Genomic DNA, 15,414 nt, shown 5'->3' with positions numbered 1-15,414 from the left:
ACAGTACAGAAAAAGATAACTAGCACGATTCCACTTATGGATCTAAAGTAGTCAAATGCAGAAAACCAAGCAGAATTGTGGTTACCAAACTCTGAAGAGGGGAGAAATAGAGATTTTTTTGTGGGGGGGGTCCGGTCGTGGGGCCTGAACTCTGGGCCTGGGCGCTGTCCCTCAGCTCTTCAGCTCAAGACTAGCACTCTACCACTTGAGCCACAGCGCCACTTCCGGCTTTTTTCTTTTTGCTTATGTGGTGCTGAGGAATCGAACCCAGGGCCTCAGGCATGCAAGGCAAGCGCTCTACTATTGAGCCACCTTCCCAGCCCGAAATAGAGAATTTTTAATGGTATAGAATTTCCATCTTTCAAGAAGAAAACGTTATGGAGATAGGTTGCTCAACAGCATGAACATGCTTAATATTACTGGATTGGCCACTTAATAAAATGGTTAAGATGAGCCAGGCATGATGGTGAGCAACAGCCTCAGCTACTGGGGAGGCTGAGCAGGAAGGATCACATTTGATACCAGCCTAAATAACTTCTCAATATGCTGTCTCAAAATAAAATAAGAAACTGGTTAATTAAAGTCCATTTTAATGTGTCTGTATTTTACCACAGTTTTTGAACAAAAAGAAGAGTTTAGACAGCATCAAGAAAAGTCTGAACTTCAACCCACCTAATGGAAAAACTGAGAAAAACTGAGAGCAGTCAACAAAGACATGAGAAAGGCCACAGCTGAGAAATATACCAACGTAGCCCCAGAGGAACTCTGAACCCGTCTTAACAGTGCTTTAAAAAGCCTCCAGGGACAATGCTGATGAACAAGCAAATTAGTGGGCCTGCTGAACAAAACCCAATGTTTCCTAAAAACATTTTTAAATCCAGGAGCCACCAGTGTATCATTCATAATGCTTAACGTTCAGTAAAAAAATCTTAAATATACAGAAACCAGAAAAGTGTAACTCATAGTGAGATGAAAACTCATTCAATAAAAAACAAGGCCCAAACTGACAATGTATAAAATTCCCAGCCAAAGATGTGCTGGGTTTTGTTTTTTTTCCCTCAACCCCCTTGAGTAGCTAGGATTACAGACCTGGGCCCCTGGCACCCATCCTAAAAGCTTTTTTAAAGGAACTTCAAAAATAACTTTCAAAACTGATTATATATAATGAAAAGCTGATTGGAAAGCTTAACACCACTAAGAAGCAGTGAACTTGAAGATAAGATTATTTAAACTATCCAAACTGGAACACAGAAGACAGACACACACCAAAATACCTGACAAAATGAACAGTTTCAGGGACCTGAAGAAATAAATACACCAAGTGGATTAGCACATGCACAGTTAGTGTCAGGGGAAATAATAACCGAAAATGTATGCAAATTTGATTTAAAATATAAGTTCAAAAACTTCAATATATTCCACACATTATTAACACAAAGAAAGCCACATCACTGACAAAAAGGAAATCACCAAAAAGACAATATAGCAAGGCAGTGTGGTACATGCCTATAATTCCAGGAAGTTGTGGCAGGGGAATTACGAGTTCAAGGTCACCCTAGGCTATATAACAAAATATTATATATAAAAGACAGGTTAAGAACTGCCACTAATACAAAAAAAGGAAGGAAAAGTAAGAGAAATGGCATTTCTCAGGCAATGGGGAACATTATCAAGATAGAAATGTGAAAGCATCCCTCAAAATTATAGGTAAATAAAACTGGTAACTTGAATAAATGGAAAACTAAAGCAGATATATAAAATAGGAAATAAGCCTGTACTGTGGTGGCAGATTTCCTGAAGGAATGGGAAAGTGCTTGAATCTATCTTCCTAATGCTAATCTTATCCATGAACAGAGCCCAGAGGGGACGCTAATGATGATATGTGATGCTGTGTAAACCTAAGGGGTGTCTGCTCATGGAGAAATAGACCTGCAGGCGGGGTCATGCATTCTATCTGTGCACATGCCTTAGGTTTCAATCCTGCACACTGAAGCGCTTACAGTGTACGGTCCCCAGAGGTAATGCTGCTGTTTCAGTGTGTACATGAAGTCCGCACAGTGTCCTTAGAGTTTTCCCAACACTCTTAAATCATTTTTCCATTTCCCCTTATAATGCTCCCTGTGATTCCCCCCAAGAAATAGCCTTTATTTGTATCTCATCACTACCACTTGCATTATTAACAGAAAACCCCAATGACATTTATTTTTAAATTATACTACACATTTAAAGAGTGTGGAAAAATTAGGAGGAAAAGTCACATCGTCTAAATCAAACAAGTTAGATTTTCTTATTATGAGAATTGTACAGGTTACTTTAGAAACGTGATAAGATTCTAATAAATTAAAAGTACACTTCACTGCTATGCCACTGCCTACATTCCAAAAGATCTCATAACAGGTGCGCCTCGCTCTCCCTCCCTCTCTCCTCTCCCTCCCTTCCCTTCTCTCTCTCTTTCGTTCTCTTTCTCTCTCTCTCTGAGAGAGAGTGTGTATATATGTGTGTGTGTTTGTGTGTATTAGAAAATACTAGCCAAGGGGCTGGGGGTTTAGCCCAGCGGAAGCGCGCCTGCCTGGCACGTGCAAGGCCGTGGGTTCGGTTCTCAGCCCTAGTTTAAAAAAAAAAAGAAAAGAAAATACTAGCCAAATGCCAGTGGCTCATGTCTGAACTCATAGTTACTTAGGAGGCTGAGATCTAAGAATTGCAGTTTGAAGCCAGTCTGGGTAGAAAAGTGAAACTCCATCTCCAATTAACCAGCAAAAAGCCAGGTGCACATATGGCTCAAGTGGTAGAGCACCAGCCATGCATAAGGAAGCTGAGCAAGTGCAAGACACTAAGTTCAAGCTCTGGCACCATTGAGAAAGGAAAGAGGGAAGGAAAAAAATGTATAGCAAGTGTCAGGCATTATATTAAGATATATGTATCCAGGTATTATATTAAGATATATGTATCTATTTAGTTGCTTAAATATCATTTTATCCTGTGGGTGCTGTTTATTTTTTAAATTTTTTATTATTAAGTAGTTGTACAAATAAGTTCCCATTCTACAAAACAGTATATGAGTACAAGGTGTCTGACAACATTGTCACCCCTCACTCCTAACCCATCCCTTCTCCCACTTTTTTTTAAGTTGAGATAGGTGATTACATAAATTTCACATATTTCACAGTATTGTGGAATAGTGATACTTAAAGTCACAAGCACATTTCAACCTTCACAAGGCACATTGTCATTATCATGGTCTATGGAGTTTGTGAATTCTATGAGCTTTGACAATACAAATTATTTTTCCACATCAGGTGATGTTTACATTTCTTTCCTTTTGCTTGGTGTAGGCCGTTCCCTCTTTCCCTCTCATTCCTCCCTTCCCATCGCTGTCTTTGGGTTGCTTAGCTCTTTTTCTTCTTTTTTTAATCTTTCCCAGAAAATAAGATGGAATAAAGACAATATCAGAAGAAAAAAAAAAAACAACCAGTAACCGAGAGAGCTTGTTGCTAGCAGGTTTACATGATCAAAACTGTTAAGAACAGTTCTTCTAGCTGAAGGAAAATATCCCAGATCTCAGATCCATAGATTGCAAGTAAATATGCAGATAAGCATAAAATATTTATTATTTTATACTTTTTCTTAAGACAAAGATACACTATCCTAAACCTTAAGAAATATTTAAAGAAGGAAAACACTGTTGAGAGATGGTCAGACTTCCCCAAGATTTTCACCTGCTCTGTACCAGATCTGAAAATGATGTCTAACCCTCACTCTGCTCTAATTCCTTTTTCTCACCTTTCAATTGAAAACAGAGAGGCAGTCAACACCTACTTAAGAAGACTGGCTATAGACAATCCAGAGATTCAAGGCGAAAACTGAGCTATGTGAAAGCTATGTGTTTCCATCTTAAGCCCATGACCTCACCAGAGAAGTTTGGATCCTGAAGCTTTGACACCAATTACTTTTATTTCCACTTAGACAATATAATCACCAGTGAAGAGCTTATTTTTAGATAAGCTTTACTACCAGTTTGATCCATCAATAAGCAAGGGAAGCATACTAGAATTTTCAATATTAAGAGATTGATTTTTCTAAGGCTTTGTTCCGTTTCCCATCTGTGTCTCCAGGGAGACAAGAACACAGTGATGGGGGCTTGAGCCAGCCCTTCAGGGACCGGCAGGTGTTGATGCCAAACTCACATCAGAGCTCAATGACGGAAACCAGACAGACTTCTGAATCACTCATCCTGTCTTGGGTTCAGGCAGGGCATAGAGCCTGTAGCAGTCCCCATCTTTAGTAAGGTGCAGCCATCACCACATGGCTCTGGAAATGAGGACTTTCCAAAGGGCCTTGAATCTCAAAGTATATATTACTCGAGACACTCCATGGGTTCCCTTAGTGGCTTTGAGAAAGCTACCTGCCCTCCTAAAACTCTTGTATCAATCATCTATATTACTACATTAAAAAGCACTGAAGGGGCTGGGAAGGTAGATCAATGGGAGAGCGCTTGCCTTGTATGCATGAGGCCCTGGGTTCGATCCCTCAGCACCACATAAGCAGAAAAAGCCGGAAGTGGTGCTGTGGCTCAAGTGGTAGAACACTTGCCTTGAGCTGAAGAGCTGAGGGACAGCGCCCAGGCCCAGTGTTCAGGACCCACGACCAACAACAACAACAACAAAAGTACTGAAGCTTAGTACCCGTAGCTCCCATCTGTAATCCTAGCGACTTAGAAGGCTGAGATCTGAGGATATGGATCAAAGCCAGACCAGGCAGGAAAGTCCATGAGACTCTTACCTCCAATTAACCACCAGAAAACCAGAAGTGGTGCTGAGGTTCCAGTGGTAGAGTGCCAGCCGTAAAGCAAAAAGGGTGAGATAGTGACCCCAGTTCTAGCCCCAGTATTGGCATTAAAAAATGTTTATTTTTATTTATTTTACTGGTCACAGAACTTGAATTGTGGGCCTGGGCATTGTCCCTGAGCTCTTCAGCTCACAGCTAGTGCTCTACCACTTGAGCCACAGCACCCACTTCCAGCTTTTTCTGTGCATGTGGTGTTGAGGAATCGAACCCAGAGCCTCATGCATGCAAGACAAGCACTCTACCACTGAGCCACCTTCCCAGCCCTAAAAATATTTTTTAATTTTTTAATTTTAAATTTTTTTGGGGGGGGTCCGGTCGTGGGGCCTGAACTCTGGGCCTGGGTGCTGTCCCTCAGCTCTTCAGCTCAAGGCAAGCGCTCTACCACTGAGCCACCTTCCCAGCCCTAAAATATTTTTTAAAAAGAGCAGCTGACACTCTTTCACTGCCCATACATGGCAGACTGAACCTTCCTAACTCTGCAAAGGTGAGGCCAGTCCCACAGGAGGTGAGGGATATTAGCACCCGGCATCTTTCCTGTCTTCAGCTGTGGACTGCTTCCTCCTCCCATGAGATTTCCTCCCATGACTATTTCCTCCCATGAGATTTCTTGCCAGTTTCCCCAATCATGCTTGTGGAGAAAGTGGAGGCTGGGTAAGTCTTAAAGGCTGTAGGTATCATCTAGTAAGGCAACTGATCCAAGGGAGATTATTTCAGAATACTCAAGGTTGAGAATAGCTGTTCTCAAGGGTGGTTGACCAGGCATGGTGGTTCATGCCTGTAATCTTAGCTTCTTAGGAAGATGAAATCTGAGGATCATAGTTCAAAGCCAGCCCAGGACAAAAAAAGTCAGAGACTCTTATCTCCAATGAACAAGCAAAAAACCAGAAGTGGAGCTGTGGCTCAAATGGTAGAGTACCAGCCTTGAACAACAACAACAAAAGCCATGCAAGAGTATGAGAAACTCTGAGTCCAAGCTCTGAAAGGAGCAAAAATTTGAAAACACAAGGATAGTCTGCTTCAGCAAGGGACACTCACAGGGAATTAGATATTCTTAGTAATTGCATCTTCCAAGTTGGGAGTCACTGTAACTCTTCCCTTGACCTTATCCTGACATACAGTTGCCTCCAAAATCTCCTTAATTCTCCCCTCAAATGGCTCCCCAGGAAGGGGAAACAAAGGAGGAGGCTACAATGCTTGATAAGAAATGTACTCGTTATCTTGCCCATGTAATTGTAACCTCTCTGTACAGTATTTTCACAATAAAGAAAAAAAAAAAGCTCCCCATGGGGCTGGGAGTGTGGCTTAGTGGTAGAGTGTTTGCCTAGCATGCATGAAGCTCAATTCCTCAGTACCACATAAACACAAAAAGCCAGAGTGGTGCTGTGGCTCCAGTGGTAGAGTGCTAGCCTTGAGGGAAAGGAAGCTCAGGGACAGCGTCCAGTGCCCAGGTCCTGACCTTCATCAATCAGAAGTCCTCCATTCCACTTAAAAGGTCCCATTCCTTCTAATCAAGGTCTAAATTTTCCCAAAAGAGACCTGGCAAAGCATTGAGTTCAGTTAAATTTTGTCATTCCTCTTCAGCAAGATTGGCTCTGTGGCTCTAAGAAGTGAGACTATTTTAGAGGTTCTCTAGTTTAAAAGCTGTCTGTTTTTCAAAGACTAGAGCTGAAAACGTAAACATTTATGTTTGCCACTTTTTTTCCCTCTAAGTACTCCCAGACGCCCAGAACCCCACCTCTCAGGCTATCATGCTTTACATTCCACAACTGTTCCCTACAGAAGCGTGTTCCCCTCCAGCACTTGTTGCTATAGTTACTTGATCACAAGGGATTCAAATGAGTTTCAGCACAAACTAAGACCACAACATACACAGAAACACACACCCCTTTCAGGTTTCACAGCTCATTTATACTCTATATTTTGAAAGCATAGGTAGCCAGGCATTGGTGGCTCATGCCTGTAATTCTATGTATTCAAGAGACTGAGATCTGAGGATCACAATTTGGAACCAGCCCATGAGACTCTTTTTTTTTTGGGGGGGGGGTCCGGTCGTGGGGCCCGAACTCTGGGCCTGGGTGCTGTCCCTCAGTTCTTCAGCTCAAGGCAAGCGCTCTACCACTCGAGCCACAGCGCCACTTCTGGCTTTTTTCTTTTTGTTTATGTGGTGCTGAGGAATCGAACCCAGGGCCTCATGCATGCAAGGCAAGTGTGCTACCACCGAGCCACCTTCCCAGCCCGCCCATGAGACTCTTATCTTCAATTAGCCACCAAAGCCAGAAGTGGAGCTGTGGCTCCAGCCTTGAACAAAAAGCTAAGGGACAGCACCCTGGCCCTGAGTTTAAGTTTCATTAGTGGCACAAAAATATAAAAATAAAAGTATAAAGATTATGAATCTGTTATAACATAGCTGTATGGAAGGGAAATAACTATCTTGATTCAGCTGACTAGATAAATCAGGCATATTTTTAATGATAGCAGTAAATAAACAATTCTTAAAGTTGAAAGGCAGGGAAATAATGTAAGCATTTAAATAGATACCATAATCACCAAAAGAATAAAATACAAAAGTGGTTAAAAGTAGCTGCCCCCCTCGCTGGTGGCTCACGCCTGTAATCCTAGCTACTCAGGAGGCTGAGATCTGAGGATCTCAGTTCAAAGCCAGCCCAGGCAGGAGAGACCGTGAGACTCCTATCTCCAATAAACCACCAGAAAACCGGAAGTGGCGCTGTAGTTCAAGTGATAGAGCGCTCGCCTTGAGCTGAAGAGCTGAGGGACAGTGCCCAGGCCCAGAGTTCAAGCCCCACGACTGACAAAAAAAAAACAAAAGTGGTGCCCCTCATGGATGAAGAGTGGATAAGAAAGATGAATCAGGAGATTGTTCTCTTCTTAACACTCTATATCTCCCCTTACTCTGCCATCTCCACTCATGAGCAACTACTCTTCAGTTCTTGGGGACATCCATTTTACTTAACCATAGGCCTTTCTAACCTAAAGAACTATGTCCTTGACATCTCCTTCATATTTTTCATGTCCTTGATTAATGGTCCCCAAACCAATATATGCAGGTACGCATTAGAATGACACAACAAGACCCAGGGAGTATTTGTATTTTTTTTCCTTTCCCCATAAGTATAGCCAAGGCCCAGCTCACAGCCCTCAGAATCCCAGCCTTCCATGCCTGCTGCTTTGATAATGTTCTTCATAGAATCTGACTTGTAGAGCTGAAGACAATGGCCAGTCCAAAGATAAGGGATTTTTATGGCCTATGATCAATATTTTAAAAAATTAGTACAAGTATCAAATGTGGGTAGCTCTTATAGTATCAACACACTGTCAAGCTTGATAACAAAAATTCTAGAATAATTTTCTTTCCATGCTATTTCTGCAGTCAGTTTTTTTCCAGTTCTATACCTAAGCTCTTTATTTTCCTGAATTTAGGTGTAGGATTCTGTATTCAATACTTAGTTTTTCATCTTGTTTTAAATCTTTGTGTGCCAAAAGTTTTTATTTTATTCCATCCTTTATTGGGAGAAATGAATGGGATAGAAAAAGCGAGGCTATAAAGTCCAACATAGATGAGTGAAATTAGATTTGGTCAAGACAAATGGATCAAATGGATACTTGGAAGATTTTATAATTTAAGAGGCTAGCTATGCCTATATACTTGTTGAACTAATTAAATGAATGATAACAAATAGTCAGAAACTGGTTAAGGGGCTTTGGTACAAACCCTGGTCACATGAATGCCTAGCTGAGACTAGTTCAGGATAAAGTACTAGTGGGGAGCCTTTTTATAGACTTTTTTTTTTGCCAGTCTTGGAGCTTGAACTCAAGACCTGGGCACTGTCCCTGAGCTTCCTTTTGCTCAAGGCTAGCACTCTACCACTAGAGCCACAGCACCACTCCGGCCTTTTATGTTTATGTGGTACTAAGGAATTGAACCCAGGGCTTCATGCAAGCTAGTCAAACACTCTACCACTAAGCCACACTCCCAGCCCCACGCTGGAACCTTTTGATGGGAAAATCAAGGAGATTTTGGAGGCAACTGTATGTCAGGATAAGGTCAAGGGAAGAATTACAGTGACTCCCGCATTGCTGGACTGAACAACTTCAAGATGCAATTACTAAAAGCAGCACTACCCAGGCACTGGTAGGTACCTCACCTGTAACCTAGCTACTCAAGGAGGCAGAGATCTCAGGATCAAAGTTTGAAGCCAATTCAGACAGTAAAGTCCCTGAGAATCTGATCTCCAATGAATCACCAAAGAGCTAGAAGTAAACATATGGCTCATGTGGTAGAGTGCCAGCCTTAGTGAGAAGGCCACCTAAGAGTAAGGAAGACAAGAGTTCAAGCCACAATTCCAGCTCTAGATGAATACCACCACAAATATGCCCAACCAAAGATAATACCTAGGTGGCCATTACAGACTTTACACTAAGTTAACTAGCCAGATACACTAAAATACGCCATGGCTCCACTTATCTGAGGTACCTAGAATAGGCAAATCCACAAAGATAGGATAGATAGTGGTTACCAGGGCCTGGAGTTACTGTTTAAGGCACAGAGTTCCATGTGGGGTGAGGAGAAAGTTTGGGGATGGATGCTGAGGATACCTGCAAACAGTGTGAATGCAATTCATACCACTAAATTGTACACTTAAAACTGGTTACATCTTGTTTAAAGTCCTCTGAATGTATGTGTGCATGTTATTAAAACTGCTTTTTCTCGGTTAAAAAAATAAAAATAATAAAATAATAAAAAAAACTGGTTACATTGGTTAAGTTTTATGTTATGCATATTTTACTTTTTTTTGGTCTGTCTTGAACTCAGGGCCTGTGAACTGTCCCTGAGCTTTTTTTGCTCAAGGCTAGTGTTCTACCACTTTGAGCCATGGCTCTACTTTGTTATTATGTGGTTATTCAGAGATAAGAGCCTCACAGACTTTCCTGCCCCGGCTGGCGATGAACCTCAGATCCCAGCCTCCTAAGTAGCTAAGATTACAGGTATGAGCTACCAACACCCAACTTACAATTTTTTTTAACCCTAAAAAAATCCTCAAGTTATCACCATCCATGTAGGTGATGAATGTTTCCTTTAGCAAAAGTTTAGTGATGGTTGGTTGGATATGAGGCACAGGACTCCTCAGAGACCTAAACCTCCATTTAACCAATGGAGAAGTTACAATACAGGCCCCAGAGCAGAAAGAAATGACTCAGAACAATCCTGTGGAAGGAAAATGTCAACTGCTGTGATGGCCCATTACATAATACCCTCATTTTTGCTTGTTTTTGCTCCGATCTTATTTCTGTCCATCACCATGAATAAAGTGCATTAGAAACTTCTAGCTCTTGGTGCCCACGTTCAGCAGTTGGCCTGAAGTGAAGTGAAACTAAGCTAGAGAAGTCAAAATGAGGCATAATTTTATCAGGGATGTGACTATACCTAGGAAATGCAGATAGGATCTGACATGTAAAACATATCTGGAAATGTCTTGAAGTGGTTGGTTGCCTCACTTTGAAATCTACTGATACAGGCTTCTCTAAAGTGGAAGCACCTGAGAGAACTTTAAGTTACCATTCCCCAGATGCCGGTGGCTCATATCTGCAATCCTAGCTACTCAGGAGACTTAAATCTGAGGATCACAGTTGATGAGACTCATCTCCAATTAACCACCAAAAAGCTGGAAAGGGAGCTGTGGCTCTAGTGGCAGAACACCAGCCTTGAGCAAAAAATGCTCAGGGAAAGCACCCAGGACACACACATGCACACATACACAATGCAGTGAACCTTTCATGGCTGTTCAAAATATACAGGGATTTACCCAACTTCCACTTTCAGAAAAAGCTATCCAGTAAGACTTGTTGCTATACGCCTTGGAAGCTGACTGGTAGATTTAGTAAATTAGATAAGAATGGCAGAAAGATATAAGGTGACTCTGGCTACAATGGACAATTCAGGGCCAGTCTTATTCTTTGTCCTTAAGCTTGAGAGACAAACTGCCAGAGTCTACCCAATCATACTTTGGTATGCATCCAGCTCTTGGGTAGGGCCCAGGACTCTGTCAGAATCACTTACCAAGCGGCCCCGAACGGAAGAGGGGAAGCTCACAAAGAAGGAGAGCAGCATGGTCAGTAAAAGATGGAGGCGTTTGGACAGACGACATCTCCTGTCACTGGCTTAGATGCTGTGTAAGGACAGGGGCTGGTCTGAGGACAGAGCCTGAATCACAGTAAGTCCCCAGTAAAACTTGGTTCATTTCAATAAAATCAATACTGAAAAAGTGAATGGGTCAGCATGCTAAGTGGTTTTTACTATGAGTCCCACAAGCCTTCTAGTACATGATTCTACTTGGAATAAAAAAAAAAAAAAAACTCTCAGAAGCCAGGCGCTGGTGGCTCCCACCTGTAATCCTAGTTACTTAGAAGGCTGAAATCTAAGGATCTCAATTTCAAGCCATTTCTTGCATTACTTGTACCACAAAAATAACTTTAGAGCAGAATTTGGCAACATTAACCACACATAAGAAACTAGACAGCCAGGTGCTGGTGGCTCACACCTGTAATCCTAGCTACTCAGGAGGCTGAGAGCTGAGAATCGAGGTTCAAAGCCAGCCAGGGAAGGAAAGTCCATGAGACTATTGTCTCCAATTAACCACCAGAAAACCAGAAGTGGTGCTGTGGCTCAAGTGAGTGCTCACCTTGAGGTGAAGAGCTCGGGGACAACACCCAGGCCCAGAGTTCAAGACCCATGCCAAGAAGGAAGGAAGGAAGGAAGGAAGGAAGGGAGGGAGGGAGGGAGGAGAAAGAAAGAAAGAAGGAAAAAAAACTAGACAAGTTCAGTGCAGCACTACCTGTAATGCTGCAGTGGGACACAAAAAGTAACTCAAGCATCCAAAAACAGGAAAGCAGTTAAGTCACTCATATAATTCATCATGCAACAAGAAAGTATGGCAGGCAGTCAGGGGTCTGTGGCTCACTCTGGTAATCCTAGCTACTCAGGGTGTTGAGATCCAGAGGGCCTTAATTCAAAGCCAGCCTGGACAGAAAAGTCCATGAGACTCCATCTTTAATTAACCGGTTAGCAAAGAACCAAGCTGGAAGTATGGCTCAAGTGGTAAAGCACTAATGGAGCAAGTGTCAGGCCTTGAGTCAAACCCTAGTGTCAGCCCCACCCCCACCTCCCAAAAAAGTACGACAGAATGAAATGCACATCACAGAGTAAAATACACTTTTGTAAAACATTTTTCAGCAGATAAAGAATAGAACACAAGAAAACATGAATACTAGCAAGTCTTCTCTGGGTGAGAGAATTGTGGAGAGTTTTGGGGTTGGGTTCCCACACAATTTTGAATTTCAAAACAAGTTATTTTTAATTGCTTTATAGATACAGGAAGGTGATTACTAAAGCTGTTTGACTAATGTTGAATTCATTTCTTTCAGAAACCTCTTGCTACCAGTCAGAATGCCCCAAAATTCTACTTATCTTTTTAATATATTATGTTTAAAATGTTTTATCTATTTATTATATGTTTAAAAACTCATCTCCCAGCTTACTTCTGCTGTCTATTACAGACTCATTATGTGGCACGCACAACTGCTTAGAAAGGTAAAAAGTGGAGAGAAAAGTTATGTGGCTTTATTCTCAGCATCCTGATTCCAGACACAAGGGAACTTGAGGTATATTAAGAAAAACAAAACCAATTGTTAAGTGTTTTGTGGAAAGGGCTTTGTCAAAACAGTGTCAACCTCTCCCATCATTTCTTGCACTTAACGTTTTTTGAGAAATGTCATAAGCAACACAAAGCTATGATTATCCAGCACATCATTAGACAAATTCTAATTTGAAAATATATTTCTTGAAACAACATATTTCTTGAGAAAATAGAAATAATTGTCACATTCCATTTGCTAAGTACAGAGACAAATTTAGTAGCTAACTATATTTCTTAGAGAACTTTCTGTAATTCATATCATCCTAATATTTGTAAATCACAATGAATAAGAAATCTTCCTATTTTGGTTAAAAAAATGTATGTTATTAAGTTATATATATTAAAAAGGTGTTGGTGGCTCATACCTGTGGATCCTAGCTACTCATGAGGGAGACTAACATCTGAGAGTTACAGTTCAAGGCCAGCCCAGGCAAAGTCTGTGAGACTCTTATCTCCAATTAACCACAAAAGAGCTGAAAGTGGAGCTGTGTCTCAAGTAGTAGACCACTAGGCCTGAGCAAAAGCAGCTCAGGATCCACGCTTAGGCCCTTAGTTCAAGTCTCAGGAGGACCAGCACCAAAATAAATAGATAGTTAAATAAATCTATCTAACTTACCAGGTGTAGTAACTCACACCGGTAATCCCAGCTACTCAAGAGAGTAAGATCAGGAAGACTGAGATCTGATGGCAGTCCAGGCAAAAACTTCACAAGACCATCTTAACATTATCCTAGCAACACAGAAGTGTCAACAGGATTGCAGTCCAGGACTGCCTGGGCATAAATGCGAGGTCCTATTCAAAATGTAACTGAAGCATAAGAGCTGGACATGGCTAAGTTAGCAAGTAAGATCTTGAGTTCAAACCCAGAACCACCACCAATGATCATATTTGGCCTATTACTCATTGGCTCCTCCATCCTTTCACAGATTGATTGCAATTTAGTTTACTTACTATTTGGTAGCACTGGGATTTGATCTCAGGGCCCAGTGCTTACTAGATAGATGATCTACCACTTTTCCCCCTTGTTTTCATTTTTCTAATAGGATTTTTCCATTTTTTCCCCAAAGGATGATCTCAGCCCATGATCCTCCTTTCTAATGCCTCCCAGTAGCTGGAATTACAGGCATGTGCCACCATGCCTGGCCCTCTTGCAATTTTCTAATGAGCTTATTATGACCTTTTCACAATGAATTACAATGATATTCTTCCCCAATCCTATATTTCCTCCCTCCCTACTCCTGCTGTCTCAACCCACCCCAACCCCATATAAAGGCCTTCATTTATGTTTGTGACCATTTCTTTAATCTAGATTCCATGATGTATACAACAAAAGCCTCATATTTTCTGGCACAGATGGGAATTTTCATTCAAAGTGTAATTTGAAGACATTTAATAGGATTTTCCCACCAGGGTGGAGCCTGTGAAGGCCTCCTGGGTACAGGATTTCTCAAGGCATAGCTACCTGGAACTGTGGTGAGTGGCCATCTTTCCTGGCTATACGCAGGGAATGTGGCGCTCAATGGAACACATGGCTGTTCTTAACTCTAAAGGTGTTTGTACCCAACACAAGATTAGATTTTACTTGGTCAAGCGATGAGCTTACTGTATAATAATAAGCAGGGCTGTTTTGACTCGTGGCAGCAAATTAAGCAAAGGCAGAGAACTCTGGAGAAAAGCAATTGGTGCCACTGAGGAGTGACATGATTTGTGCCCAATTCCAAAGCAAGCTTCCTCATAAGACCCCAGGACACGGACTTCTCTTGAAGTCCTGCCCCCAAGGATTTAAATAAGAAGTAGAGAAGTAAAAGTAAACTTTAGCAATTAAAAAATAATAATGGGGTGACATTGTCCAAAGAGAAATGTACTCTTTACTTGACTTATATAACAGTAACCCCTTCATATATCACCTTTATAACAATAAAAAAAATTAAAAATATTAATGTTCTCCTGAAAAAATCCTAGCTTCATCAAAACTTGACTACCTGCCCCAAATCAGAAGTTGGCTTTCAATACACAAACATTGTCTCAACTGAAATTCACACACAAATGTTGGAAATGTTCATTTTATTATGAAAAATACTTGACAAGTGCACTATCACAAAATCAATCACCTAATTTTAAAATTACATGACCTGAAGACATAAATTACAACATGGATTCTTCATTTCTCCATTTATTCAGGGTAAACAGAAGGTCCTTGCTCTTACAGAGCTTACATTCTAGCAGAAAGAACATTTATGATAACCTAACGAATTTGTGATAAATAAAAGTAAACTTAACATTTTACAAAAGCATATAGGAGGAAAGCCAGGAAGTTGCAAACACGTTCCTAAGGAAGCTATGTTTCACTGAGAAAAGCAAGAGCTTCAGTTGAAAGGTAAGGGTTAAAGAGTTGGACAGAGGAAGCCTTGCAGACCCTAAGATGGAAAGGACTAGGAAGGATCATGAAGTTGATCATCTAGAATGGCTGGAACCAGTCTTCTGTGAAGTGCAAAGAGGGAGGCTGGAGAGTAAAGATGAAGATCACAAGAGCATGGGAGGCTAGAACTTTTGTAGAAACCACTTAAGGATATTAAGCAGTATGGCTGCTCAAGGATGTACTTGAGGAGGAAGTTCTAATTCCAGAGTGGACAGGTAGGACTAGGGTAGCCAGGATGCAGTAGACCACTTATAGCCCTTAGTGGTAAAAAAACAAAAGTGGAGACAGTCAAGAGACAATAAAGAAGGCAATGGGGGCTGGGAAGGTGGCTCAGTGGTAGAGCGCTTGCCTTGCATGCTTGAGGCCCTGGGTTTGATTCCTCAGCACCACATAAGCAGAAAAAAAAAAGCCAGAAGTGGCGTTGTGGCTCAAGTGGTA

Source organism: Dipodomys ordii, unplaced genomic scaffold, assembly GCF_000151885.1.
Source record: "Dipodomys ordii isolate 6190 unplaced genomic scaffold, Dord_2.0 Scaffold28, whole genome shotgun sequence".
Lineage (NCBI taxonomy): Eukaryota > Metazoa > Chordata > Mammalia > Rodentia > Heteromyidae > Dipodomys > Dipodomys ordii.
Note: the sequence above shows the minus strand (reverse complement) of the source record.